Source organism: Meriones unguiculatus, chromosome X, assembly GCF_030254825.1.
Source record: "Meriones unguiculatus strain TT.TT164.6M chromosome X, Bangor_MerUng_6.1, whole genome shotgun sequence".
Classification (NCBI taxonomy): Eukaryota; Metazoa; Chordata; class Mammalia; order Rodentia; family Muridae; genus Meriones; species Meriones unguiculatus.
Genome location: NC_083369.1, coordinates 51,558,097 through 51,572,425, shown reverse-complemented (window position 1 = coordinate 51,572,425; position 14,329 = coordinate 51,558,097).

Below are 14,329 nucleotides of genomic sequence, written 5' to 3'. Positions count from 1 at the left end.
GAAGGCATCTGAAAGATTTTACCCAACAGTGTTTCAAACAGATAGTAAGACTCATAACCAAACCTTCGGTAGAAGGGGAGTTAGTATGATGTGGAAAGTACAGGAGCTCCACAAGGATCAAATGTGTCTGGGCACAGGCGTCTTTTCTGTGAGTGACCCTCCACCAAGTACCGTGTATGGATAAAACCTAGAACCTTTGTTAGGATGAAGCCTGTGGTAACTCAGTAACCAATTGTTTTCCCATAGTAAGGGGAACAGGGACTATTTCTGACAGGAACTCAATGGCAGGCTCTTTGACCTCCCCACCCCTCAAGGGAGGAACAGTCCTGTTAGGCCACAGTCCAGGAGGACTCTGGACATACCTGATAAAACAGGGTCAGATGAAAGGGGAGGAGCTCCTTCCCAATCATTGGACTTGGAAAGGGGCAGGGAGGATATGAGGGAGGGAGGGTGGGATTGGGAGGGAATAAGGGAGCAGAATACAGCTGGGATACAGAGTTAATAAAATGTAACCAACAATAAAAAATTAAAATTAAAAAAAGAGATTGTCAAACTGTCAAATACCTGGGAAATTTTATATTCATACTAGCAGTGAGTATAAATTCCAGGCATTTCTACATTCTTTCCTATATTAAGTACTATAATTTTAATTTTAGTCATTTAATTAGATATGTAATCATGTTTATTGTCATTTTAAGTCACATGTCTTCAGTAACTCAGGACGTTGGCCACCTTTTCATATTATTTTTTGTCAGTTATCTTTTCAAATATTTTGTTCATTTTTTACTGAGATATCTTCTTACTAACTCAGAATACATATATATTTTTAATATAAATCTGTATTACTTAGATATATATTCTAATGTAAATATACATATTCCTATATTCTGGTAGTAGTCATTTGTTTGACATAAGTTTTTCAACATTTTTCTTACTCTGTGCCTTATTTTTTCATTTCTAAATAATGGCTTAGAAAAAGTAACACTTTTTAAGTTGTAGCCTGGTCCAATGTTCATGCTTCTCTTTCTATGTGAATGTTTTCCTTACTCCAGAGTCTTGCCTATATTTTGTTCTAGAATCTGTGCACTTTTAACCCACAGTTACACCTATGTTTTGTTTATATTTTTCTGTATATCATTAGTTAAAAGTAAAGTTATCATTTTTGGTTTATTGGTTTTACAGATAAGCAGTTGTTTTAGCACAATTTGTTGAGAAGTCTTTCCTTCTCACCTTTGTTACAAATCAATAGTTTCTATTTCTGGGTGCTTTCCAGTCTATACACACACACTCACACATATATACATACATAAGATATTATTTACTATAGCTTTTAAAATCCTGAAAGAAGGTAGTATAAGTCATACAGATTTGTTCTTTTTTAAAGGTTTGGCTCTTCCAAATTATCTGTATTTTTATATAAATTTTAATATTAACTTTTTTTGAAACTGGGTATTAAGATTATGTAGCTTAAGATGACTTTGAGTTGTGATGGACCCTCCTAACTGCTGAGATTATAAACATGTACCTCCTTATGCCCAATGCTTTGAATCAAACTCATAGCACTGTGTTTGTGTATTAGTTACTTTTCTCTTGCTGTGATTAAGCAACTTATAGAAGGAAGTGTTTATTTGAGCTTATAGTTCCAGAGAAATAGGATTATCATTATTGTTTTAGGATTACAGTTGCTGTGATGAAAAACTATGACCAAAACCAACTTGGGAATGAAAAGGTTTACTTGGCCTGCACTTCCATATCATAGTCCATTACTAAATGAAGTCGTGACAAGAAGGTCAAATGAGAGCAGGAACCTGAAGGTGGCAGCTGATGCAGAAGCCATAGAGGAATCATATTTATTGGCTTGCTCCCCATCATCAAGGAGTCAAGGAAGAAACTAAAGGCAGGAACTTGGAGGCAGGGACTGATGCAGAGGCCACAAAGGAACCCTGCTTACTGGCTTGTTCCCTGTGGCTTGCTCAGTCTGCTTTCTTATAAACTCCAGAACTACCAGCCTATGGCTGGCCCTACTCACAATGAGCTAGGCACTCTCACATCAATCACTAATTTAAAAAATGCCCCACAGGCTTTATCACATCTGATCTTATGTAGGCATTTTCCTATTTAAGGGCCCCTCTTTTCCATTAATTTCTAGCCTGTGTCTAGTTGACATAAAACTATCCAGAACAACCATCATGATGGGGAAAGTATAACAGAAAGCAGGCATGGTGGCTGGAGGAACAAGCTAAGAGGTAACATTTTAAAATACAAGCAAAAATCAGAGTGATAACCCAAACTAGCATGATGTTTTAAACTCTCAAAATTTGCCTTCAGTATCATATATTCTCCAATAAAGCATAATCTCTTAAACTTTCCCAAAAAATGGCCAAATATTCAAATGCCTGAGACTATGTGGGATATCTCATTCAAATCACCACAGATTGCTGGCATCCAACTGTAGTAAACTAAGCTACATCTCTATCTTCTTTGTTTAGGTTTTGTTCTTGTTTTTGTTTTTAACCAGAATGGCCTTGAATTCTCTGAGTACTCTAAGCTAACCTTGAATTCTAGTCAGCCTCCTGACTTCTGTGTTCAAGGCACGTGTCATCAAGACCTTGTACATGCTAGGTGTGATGGTTTGAATGAGAATGTCCCTTAAAAGATTCAGGTACTTGAATACTTGATACCCAGTCAGTGCCACTATTTTGGGAAGAGGGTCCTGGGGAATTTGTACTACCTTGCTGGAGAAAATTCATCACTGGAAGAGAATGATGATAGCCTCACTGCACTTCCAGTTCACTTTTTCTCCTTGTAATAAGTCACAAATAAACTCTACCTTCTATAAGTTGTTTTTGATTATGGTATTTTATCACAGAAACATAAAGGTAATTAATATACCAAGTAAGCATTTTACCCAGCAATAGGATGAACTTATAAATTGTTATAAAATAATTGTGTTTATTGTTTGCCTTATAATTATTATGGTGGTATTATCTAACCCATTCTGATAATCAATAAAAACACAGACACCTGTTAGATTTTGGATTTGTCTTATATCACCTTGGATTAGGTAGATAATTCAGCTTGCTCTATCTCATTATCTCTCAGCCACCATCCCATGCCATCCGCTTTAAGCATCCCTATCTGGGCTACTTTCCATCCATAATCCCAAAATAGTTGCTTGTATTCTTCATCTGAATTTTCTTTCCATGTCATTCCCCAAATCCTTCTTCCTGGCCCATGTGGTTCCTTTTCTATCCCATGACAACTCTCCTTTTTCTTTTCTACTCCACCTTCTTCTTCCCATGATCCTCTACTGTCCTCAAAGACTGTGAACCTCAGCCTCATCTATCTATCCCATTCATCCTGCCCAGGTGTGTCAACGTTTTATTGGTCAAGCAGGAATAATTCCTTAGGCAAGCTTTACACGAGTACCGGTGTATGTGAGAAAGTGCTCTTGCCTGGGCAACACACAGATCTTGGGGACCAGTAATAAGCATCAGAATATATAGCCCCAGACCAACTCCAAACAAATACTGGTGAAAACAATAGACATTAGCAAGGTAGTATACAGCTATAAAAAAGAAGACTCTATATTAGTTTGTTTTCTATTGTTATGATAAAACACTATGACAAAAAAATCAACTTGGAGTAGAAAGTGTTTATCTCAGGTTATGAAAGTAAGTCAAGACAAGATCTCCAAACAGAAACATAGAGGCAGGAACTAAAGCAGAGAGCACCCAGATCAACATGGCCCTCCCAGTAATAGTGCAGCCAGCAGATACCAACATGGCTTTAGGTTGCAGCACAAACCATGAATATCTGCATGGCCCTCAGTGTCAACACAGGCTATGGACATCAACACAGACCCTAGCTGCCATAGAACCACATACCCAGATGTAACTGACCCTTAGTAGCACAATGGACCCAATATCATTATGGTCTCAGGTGGCAGTGCCGGCCACTCACATCAATATGGCCCCGGCAGCAGGAAGGATTATAGAAATCAATGTGGTTTTAGGCTATAGCATAAACTACAGATATCCACATAGTCCTGTGCTGGGCAAGTATAGCCTGTCAATTTGTTTTCTTATAAAACCTAAGGATGCCACCATCCACTATTGGATGAGCCTTCCTGTATCAATCATTGCTTTTTAATTAATGTGATAAGACACTGTGACCAAGCCAATTTACAAAAGAATTTATTTGAAAAGTATGGTTTCAGGGGGTTAGAATTCATGACCATCTTGGTTAGGAGCATCATATCAGGCAGTCAGATATGTAGCTGAAATAGTACCTGAGAGCTTATATCTTGATCCACAAATATGAGGCAGAGAGAGCAATCCAAACATACACACACACACACACACACACACACACACACACAGAAAGAGAGAGAGAGAGAGAGAGAGAGATTGACAATCTGGCAATGGTCCAAGTCTTTAAAGCCTGCCCAAAGTTATACACCTCTTCTGACAAGGCTTCACCTCCTAATCCTTTTCAGACAGTTCCACCAAATGGGTACCAAGTATTCAAACACAATGAGCTTATGAAGGTCATCTTTGTTCAAACAACCACAATCATTAATGAAGAAAATACTGCAGGCCAATCTGATGAAGGCAATTCCTCAGCTGACATTCCCACTTTCATGACGTTAACAACAACACAAAACTAACCTACACAGTTCTCATAGTAAAGTGACTATTTTCTTTCTAGCCCAAAAACTAAAAGTATCTTTAGGCCAATCAATAGCCTTGTTCTTGTCTAAGAGCCAAGATACCAAATATGTTTTAGCCCAAAATATCTGAAGTTACCAGAAGGGGAATCTGGTTTGCCATTATCTCTTTCCCCTAAAGGAATAAATACTCTTTTCTAGAACACCATCCGTAACAATTGACTGAAGAAAATATGGCCCCTTGATACCTGGAATGGGAAGGACTTATCAGCTCATTATCATACACCCACTCCTCCATCCAGTAAAGTCTTATTAAGTCATCACTCCAAGGTAGTAACCTCAGTGGTGTCCCACTCCCAGAGACTTTACCTGCTATACAGGAACTTTACTCTCTCTCTCTCTCTCTCTCTCTCTCTCTCTCTCTCTCTCTCTCTCTCTCTCTCTCTTTCTCTCTCTCTCTCTTCCAATAACAAAATTTGTTTCTTATATTTGATTACTAATTTATTTTGTATGTGTTGGTGTTTTGCCCACGTGGATAGGAATGAGCCATGTGCATGCCTGATGCCCACAGAGGCCAGAAGAAGGCTTCAGACCCCTTGGAACTAGTGCTAGAATCAGTCATGGGCTAACATACAAGTGCTAGGAATCAAGCTTCTGTCTTCTGGAAGAACAACCACTGCTCTTGACCATTATGTCATCTCTCCAGCCAAAAGTACTCCTTTCTAAAACTCAACTTGTATATTTGGTGAATTTTATAACTTAAATTTCAGAAACAAGAACCCAAACCTACTGGTTTAGAGTGGTTTTGAGTTCAGGGTCTTTAGCCTCACAAGTTAAGCATCAGAGCCAAGAGACGTTCTATTGCTCTAAAACACCCTAATATTCCTGTGTGTCTGCATATTGCTGGAAGTTTGATTAAGACTGGATTCAATCCTTAGATCAGTTTGGAGAAATACATGTCTAAGCATTATAGATATTTTCTACATTTAGATGGTAAATCATTCAGTTATATATTCTTCATTTTCATTCAAATAGTTTTGTAGTTTTCTATACAGAAGTCATATGACCTCATTAAATTTGTCCTAGGGTTTTTCATGGTTTTGATACTCTTATCTAATGAATTACATTTTATTTTAAATTTGTCCTAGTATTTTCATGGTTTTTGATGGTCTTGTCTGAGAAATTATATTTTATTTTATCTTCTAAACAGTTTTGGCAGAAATATTAATAATATAGCTGATGTTCATGTGTTGACTTTGTACAGTGCTAGCTCAGAAGCCCAAAGCTAAATTGGAACTCCAGTACTAGAGTTGCTAAAAGTTATTTCCTTAACAGGAGTAAAGAGGAACCAGGCGTGGGTGTTTACACTGTGCCATTCATAGGATTACAGTTTCATCTGAAGGGTGGCTTAACACCTAGTTGTTGAACTCATAACTGTATTTCCCTTACACAGGAAACTTGTTTGCAGTAGCATATACCCCTCATGGCTCTATCTGACCTGTGTCCAGTTTGTCTGTCTTTGAGTACATCCTTATGTTCTTTAGGTACATGGGCAAAATCTGGCCTGGAGTAGCTCACAGTTCTTTAGATAAAAGGCACAAATTTAATGTACCATCACAATCATAAACAATTTCAAAGATGCCTCACTTATAGATTCTAAGCAGGAAGGAACCTATGAGTCAATGGGGAAGTCTTTCATTGCTAGAACACTCAATTGAAGCAGAGGGTGAGGTGATATCGTGAGAATGGCAAGTAGAAATATGTATAAGGGACTCTATTGTGACTTACATTAAATTTAAGTGGGGATGCTTGAATTGTCTGTTCAAAGACAGCAGTAGGAAAGCAGAGCCTAGTCCACTAGGTAGACAATAGCTAACCACTAGTTTGGGTCATTTTGATTTCCTCTACTTATTTGTTTGTTTGTTTAGTGGTGTGTGTGTGTAAAGATCAGAGAACAAGTCTTGGGAGTTGGTTCTCTCCTTTCACCTTCTGAGAGCTGAGAAATGTAGTCATGAGGTGGGTGCACAAGCTCCTTGTGCTAATTTGAATGAGATGTTCCCTATATGTCTTGGCAATTTTTTAAATTTTTTTTTTATTTTTTAAATATTAGTTACAGTTTATTGACTTTGTATCCCAGCTGTATCCCACTCCCTCATTCCCTCCCAATCCCACCCTTCCTCATCTTCTCTCTACCCCTCTCCAAGTCTACTGATAGGGGAGGTCCTCTTCCCTTTCATCTGACCCTACCTTATCAGGTATCTTCAGGCCTGGCTGCAAAGTCCTCCTCTGTGGCCAAGCAGGGCTGCTCTTTGCAATTTGAATGCTTGGTCTCCAGTTAGTACCTGTTTGAAGAGGCATAGGAGGTGCATCCTTACTGAAGGAAATATGTCACTAAAGGAGGGGTTTTTGAGGTTTCCAAGCATATGCCATTTCAAGTTAGCTCTCACAGTTTGTGGTTCATGGGCTTCTGTTTGTGGTTCAAGATGTAAGCTGCTGCTTTTGTTACTTTCACTCTGTCATCCTGGACTCATTCCTCTGGAAGGGTAAGCACCAAATAAATGCAAGGTAATTTATAGCAAATTACCTTGGTCTTAGTGTTTTATCACAGATATAGAAAATAACTAAGATACTAGCTGAACCACCCTGCTGTGCCTTACTGTGATTTTGTGTGTTTGTTTTAACTTATAAAGCATCATCAGCATTTGTTGTTTCATTCCTGACACACAAATTTGCAGGGTTCATTTCTAGTAGCCTTTTAAAACCTTGTGGGTGGCGGGTATTTTGTTTATCTTTTTAATTAAAAAGATCACAAAGTCTATGAATTAAAACAGGTTTTCTTTCTCTAATCCAGTTTTTATTTGATTTTCATTACGTTATTGCACAGACCAGCGCCAGGACAGAGATAAATGGCTATTAAAAACATATTCTCAGATGTATGTGGTAAATGTAAGTCTTTCACCATTAAATGTGAATTATCAACATTTCTTTTTTGTAAGTCCTTTATCATGTTGAGGAAGTTTCTTTCTGTTCTTTGTCTTAGAATTCTTGAATTGTTTTTTTTTTTTAATTTCCTTTTTAAATTTTATTTATATATTTATTTATTACAATTTATTCATTTTGTATCCAGGTTGCAGCCCCCTCCCTTGTCTCCTCCCAGTCCCACCTACCCTCTCTCTTCTCCTCCTATGCCCTTTCTCTAGTCCCCTGATAGGGGAGGTCCTCCTCCCCTTCTATCTGACCCTAGCTTATCAGGTCTCATTAAGGCTGGCTGCATCATCACTCTCTGAGGCCTGCAAGGCAGCATCCACCAGGGGGAGGTGATCAAAGGGCCCACCACTGAGTTCATGTCAGAGACAACCCCTGTCCCCCTTACTAGGGAACCCACTTGGAAACTAAGCAGCCAATGGGCTTCCTTTGAATAAGGGGTCTAGGTCCTCTCCATGCATGGTTCTTAGTTGGAGTGTTGGTCTCTGCAGGCACACCGGGACCAGGTATTTTGGCTCTGTTATTTTCCTGTGGAGTTCCTGTCCTCTCCTGAGTGAGGTAACACAGAAGCAGAAAGACACATACAGCATATACTCACTTTTAAGTGGATATTAGCCATGTAATATAGGATAAACATACTCAAGGAGGACTCTAGGGAAGATGCTTAATCCTCATTCAGAAGGGCAAATAGGATAGACATCAAAAGTAAGAGAAGACAAGGAACAGGAGAGGAGCCTTCCACAGAGGACCTCTGAAAGACTCTACCCACCAGGGTATGGAAAGAGATACTGAGACTCATAGTCAAACTTTGGGCAGAGTTCCAGAATCCTTATAGAAAAAGAAGAAGATAGAAAAACCCTGAATTCTGTTTTTTAATATAATATTTTAATTAAATCTTTGTGAATATACATTCCTTGGATGTGATTTGAGAGTTTTACAAATCTGAGGGTATAGATACACTAATTTAAATGTTTTTAAACTTATTATTATTTTGTGTGTTTTAAGAGTGTTTTGCCTGCATGTATATATGTTCACCCCATGCATGTTCTATACCCATAGAGGCCAGGAGAGAGCATCATATCTCCCAAAACCAGAGTTACAGATAGTTGTTAGCCTCTGTGTGGTTCCTAAGAATGGGTTCTCAGCATTTAATCAAGTACGATTAAATGCTGAATCATCCCTCCAGCTGCAGGACACTACTCTAGAGAGCAGTTTGCTATTATGTCCACGAGAGTGTTAGAATACAGACAATCTCTTATTCTAGAACATTACCATCATCTCAAAATAAGTCACTAGAGTATTAATAATTACTACTCATTTTGCAATCTTTAGTAACTACTAATTTATTTTCTGTCTCTATGGGTTTACTTATTTTACAAATTTTCTGCAAATGAAGTCATATATGACCTTCCACACCAGACTTTCACATAGTATGTGTTCAGTTTATTTATAATGAACAATGAACCTGTACTTCATTTATTTTTGTAACAGAATAACATTTTACTGAATTTTCTTTATCCATTATGAGTATATGGGCATTAATCACTTATCACTTGCTTTTTTTTTTTTTGCTTTTGCCAATAAGAATTATTACTATTCATGTGTTAATTTTGTGAGAATATATATATATAATTTGAACATCTACTTAGTAGTGCAGTTTCTGTACCACAGGTTAAATCTATTTACCTTTGTAGATAATAGCTAAACCATTTTCAAAGCAAGCACATTATTTCATATTCCCATCAGGCAATGGTTCTCATGTGGGAGATTACCCCTTTGGGTGTCAAATGACCCTTTCATAGGGGTTGTATATCATATATTTACATTACAGTTCATAACAGTAGCAAAATTACAATTATGAAATAACAACAAAAATAATTTTACGGTTGGAAGTTACCACAAAATGAGAAACTGTAGTAAAGGGTCACAGCATTAAGAAGGTTGAGAACTACTGCCATAGGCAATGATTCTAAGTTCAGAGTTCTCTATATCGTTATCATACTTCTCAACATCTACTTTTATTACAATTCACCACAGTTTGTAGCAAAATGAACCATGTCATCTCAACTTGTATTAAACTTTCCTTAACAATAATTATTCTGAGCATCTACTTAGTGGGTGATTTGGCCATTTGTTTATTTCCTTTGGAGAACGATCTATTCAGGAGCCTTGTTGCTGTTTGAATTCACTTGGGATTCGTGATTGTTGTTTTTGTGGACTTGGAAGGTTTATTTCTAAATGCTGAATGTTGGACTCATAACAAATATATACGACTTATAAATAACTACTCATTGTGTGAGTTGCTTTCACTTTATTGCTGCTTGTTTTGCAGCACTGTTTTTTTTTAATTGAAGTTCAGTTAGTCTTCTTTAATTTCATAGTGTGTGCTCTAATAAACTACTGTCTCTGCCCATAAAAACTTATATTTAAGATTTCTTCAGAAATTTTTCATAGCTTTGGCTATTGTACTTGATTGCTGCTCCATTTTGAGTCAGCTTTTGCATATAAGGTCTAAATCCTATTTCACTTATATTTGGCTATCTGATAGATTCAGTGCCATTTCTTTAAAATACTGTTTTCCTGCCTTTTCTTATCATGTACGCTCAAAATTATTTCCCCACAAGTGTGACAGTTTACTTCTGAACTCTTAATTCATTATCTTTGATGTATATTTTCATCTTTATTCCTGAATCATATGGTTTTGTTTAGGGTTTGGGGTTTTTGTTGTTGGAAATGTCTCCATGAGTTCATATATTTAAACACTTGGTCTAAAGTTGGAGGCACTGTTTGTGAAGATTACGGAACCTTTAGGAGGTGTAACCTTCCTTTTATTAAAGATTTATTTATTACTTATACATTATTCTGCCTGCATGTATGCCTACATGCCAGAGGAGGGCACAAGAACTTATGACAGATGCTTATGAATCACCACTTGGTTGCTAAGAATTGAATTCAGGACCTTTGGAAGAACAGCCAGTGCTATTAACCTCTGAGCCATCTCTCTAGCTCTAGCCTTCCTTTCTGACAGAAGTACAAGGTGGGAGGTAGTTGGCTTCATGGCCTCATACCACCTTCTATTTATTCTCTCTCTGCCCCTCTCTGTCTGTTTCTCTCCCTCTCTCTCTGTCTCCCTCTCATCCCTCTACTTCTTCTTCTCCTGTTTCCTTTCTCTTTGCTTCCTGGGTACAAATGAAAATGTGATCAACCAGTTTTCTGCTCTTGCCACCATGTCATTGCATTATTGCTATGATAGACTCTGTTCCTCTGGAACTGTTAGCCAAATTAAAATCTCTTTCTTTTCTTAATTTGCTTCTGGTGATGGTACTTTATCAAAGCAACAGAAAAGCAACTCCTACACTGACTGAACTCATATACTCATTTAGTTTTTCTGTGTCTCTTAGCCATGCAAAGCCGTATCTTCTTAAAATACAATTCAGTCTTAAACTTTCCTTTTAAACCTGAATACATTTTATTTTATCCCTAATTTAAAACTAAATTTCCAAGACTGCAACTTCCAGTATGATGTTGAATAAAAACAGTGGGAATGGATATATATTTCTCATTTTAGGAGATAAGCACTCAATCTTTCATCAATCAGTATGAAATAACTTTTTCTTAGATACCCTTTATAGGGTTAAAAAAAAACCTTTCCTTCTATTTGCACCTATTGAATCAAATATGATTTTTTTTATATTGAGTCAAATGCATTTCTGCTCTTATTGAGTTGTTTGTGTGAGTGCTAGTTTTCTCTCTCCCTCGTTTCTTTTCCTTTTGTAGTCTTATACTGGTAGATTTTTTTGCTTTTAGCCACCTCTCTAAGCTATAATAAATGCCATTTGGTCAAAGTGCATAATTCTTTTTACGTAATGTTCAAGATTCCTTGTTGGTATTTTAAAAGGTTTTGTGTCAACATGCACAACACTGTTGTTCTAAAGCAATATTTTATTGCTTACATTTTTTGTCTGACTTTGATTTCAAGGCAATACTAGCAATATAGAAAGAATTACAAAGTGTTAATTCCTTTTCTATTTTTAAGTAGTTTATGAAGTATGGTTTTAAGTCCTCTTAACTGATTGAATTCATAAGTGAAATAATGTGGTCCTGGGCAATTTTTGTGGGACTGCATTTTATGTATTAATTTAATTTGTTTACTTTTCTAAGTCTGTCCAAAGTCAGAGGAAGGTGGGTTTGAATTTGAGTCAAGGCCAGCCAGGACTCCATAATGACTCTTCAGAATGGCCTTACACTGATCCCAAATGATGGCATGACCTCTCAAAGTTATCCTTTGTCTTCCATACATGCACTGTGATGTACATACCGATCTCCATACATGCATATACAAATAATGTAATAATTTTCTTCTTAAAAAAATATGTCAAATTTTGCAAATATGTGTTGGTGTACTTTTTAAAAACTCTTTTATTTACATTTCTTATATTTGTGCGCCCTAGTTCATCTTAATCCTTTCCAATATCCTAACACCAGGTAGGAGAGAAAATGGGTTAGTGAGAGAGGGGTTGCAGTTCTCTTTCTTAGCTGCTCCCTACTGGTTAGGGTCATGGGGTTCCTGGGAGCCAGTCTAATATTTGTTTCAGTAGATGCCCAAATTCTTGTCTTACTGCATCAACAGCAACCAGGTGCTGCAGGCAGAAGCAGCAGCAGCAACAGCCTTGTTCTTTCTTGGAGCTTTCCATGCTCTCTTGGGCTCTGGCATTTATATTCTTTATGTTTTTCACTGAAATTTAGTTTCAAATATCTGTATTGTTTTCTTCCCTGTGTTGATTCAGTTGTATGTTTTCTATAGAGCCATCTCACACTTCACATTTTTACAACCTTTGAATAGCTCTTCATATTATCTAATGGATTTTCATTTCTGTTAGTGTACTTTTGAAATTTTATCATTTTTAGAATATTTTTCATTTCTAGGTTAATTTTCTCTTTGTTTTTCTGATTAATTGAATTGATGTTTTCATTTTTGTAACTATTTCTAGTTAATGTTTCTGCACCATTGAAACTTTCAAGATATACATCTTGATTTATTTTTAGTGACTGCCTCCCACTAAGGGTTATTTAAACATTCATGTTTCCATGCATACCCATAATTTTGTATTAAAATTGAATATTATAGATAAACATTTCAGTGATTCTGAATTATATTATATTCTGAGGAAATGCTTTTGTTGCCCTAGTAGGCAGTTCATTTGCATGGATTCAAACTCCAAACTCTTTGTCCCCTTTTGGTGCATAGCAGCTGATGTATTTGCGCAGTTATTACAGCTTCTTGCTGCTGCTATTTTTACCTAGGCTTCCTGGAAGACTCATCTGCACCTCAATATGTTGGTGATCAGCCAAGGATTTGGGCATAGTTTGTTATCAGATACCAGAGCCTCATTATCACTGTACTCTTGTTTATAGGATTCTCTCTTAAATCTATAGTCCCTTGACACATCATTCTCCCCTCCCCCAAGAGTAGGCTGAGAAACACACTCACATTTTGTCAAACTCAGTAAACATTCATAAATCTCATCTAATGTAGCTGATTTTCATGGACACATTTTTATCTGCCCTGTCAGTTCTCATTAGAAATCCTGGTATTGCTGCCTCCCTCCCCCCACACCACATACAGTTTAGCAGTCAACCAATATTAGGTGAGAGTTAATGATCAGACTTTGTGTGTTGTTTTCTTGGAGATCTCTTGCTTCTAAAATTCATCCCTTATTTTTTTTTTCAGCTTTAATTTTTTTTCATGAAATAATTATATTGAAATGATTTTCCCTCATTTTTAGCCTTGAAGATGGGGAAAATTCTCAGAAAAGGAAAGCATAAATTTCAAATTCTTCACTCTTTCACTGTAGTTTTCAAGAGCCAGCTTATCTCCTTGTTCTGTTTTGCCTCTTTGTACTCTCCAGTACTTTGCAATGTCAAGCATATATTACCTATATGAAAATATGTATGCATGCACCTCATTTTTTACAATTTTGACTGCAGTAAATTTCACCCCATTCCACTTTGATGTCATTAGTGGAAGTTTAGTAGACATAATCTCCCACTTAAGTTTTGACTTAAGAATTTTTTTTCTTTTCATTGGTACAAAAACAATACATATTCAATAGAAACGATGAGTGACACTTTGAGGTCTTAATCTTTTCCTATGTTAACATTAAGCATTACAATAGTCACTTGAGATACTGGCAGCAGCAACAAGCTAAAGTGTGAGTTGGTCATGTGATCATGTGGATAAATAACCAGTATGCTATAGTACCTTATTTCTAAGCTATGATGTTAATTAGTTTTGGTGTAGCAAGTTAAATGCCTTTTTACCTTAAATAATATTTCAGCTTAAAATGATTCTATCAGGACATAACTCCATCAAAAGCCAAGGAGCATCTGTATTTTCAGTAGTATAAAAGGAACTTATGTGTTCAAGTAGTCATTTGTAAGTTTGGTAGTAAATTAACATTTGAGGTTTTCTTAATGTTTATTTATTGGAATCACATGGACAGAAAATCAAGTCTATCTCTAATAAGTTCCACACATCCATGAAAGAATCAATTGCTAAACAACTGACTAAGTTATCTAAGAAGCACTTTTAGACATTAGAAAGATATAATTTCTCTATCTTGTGAAAAAGAGTTAATTATATGAACTCTATTAAAATATGCCTTGGTAAAGCAC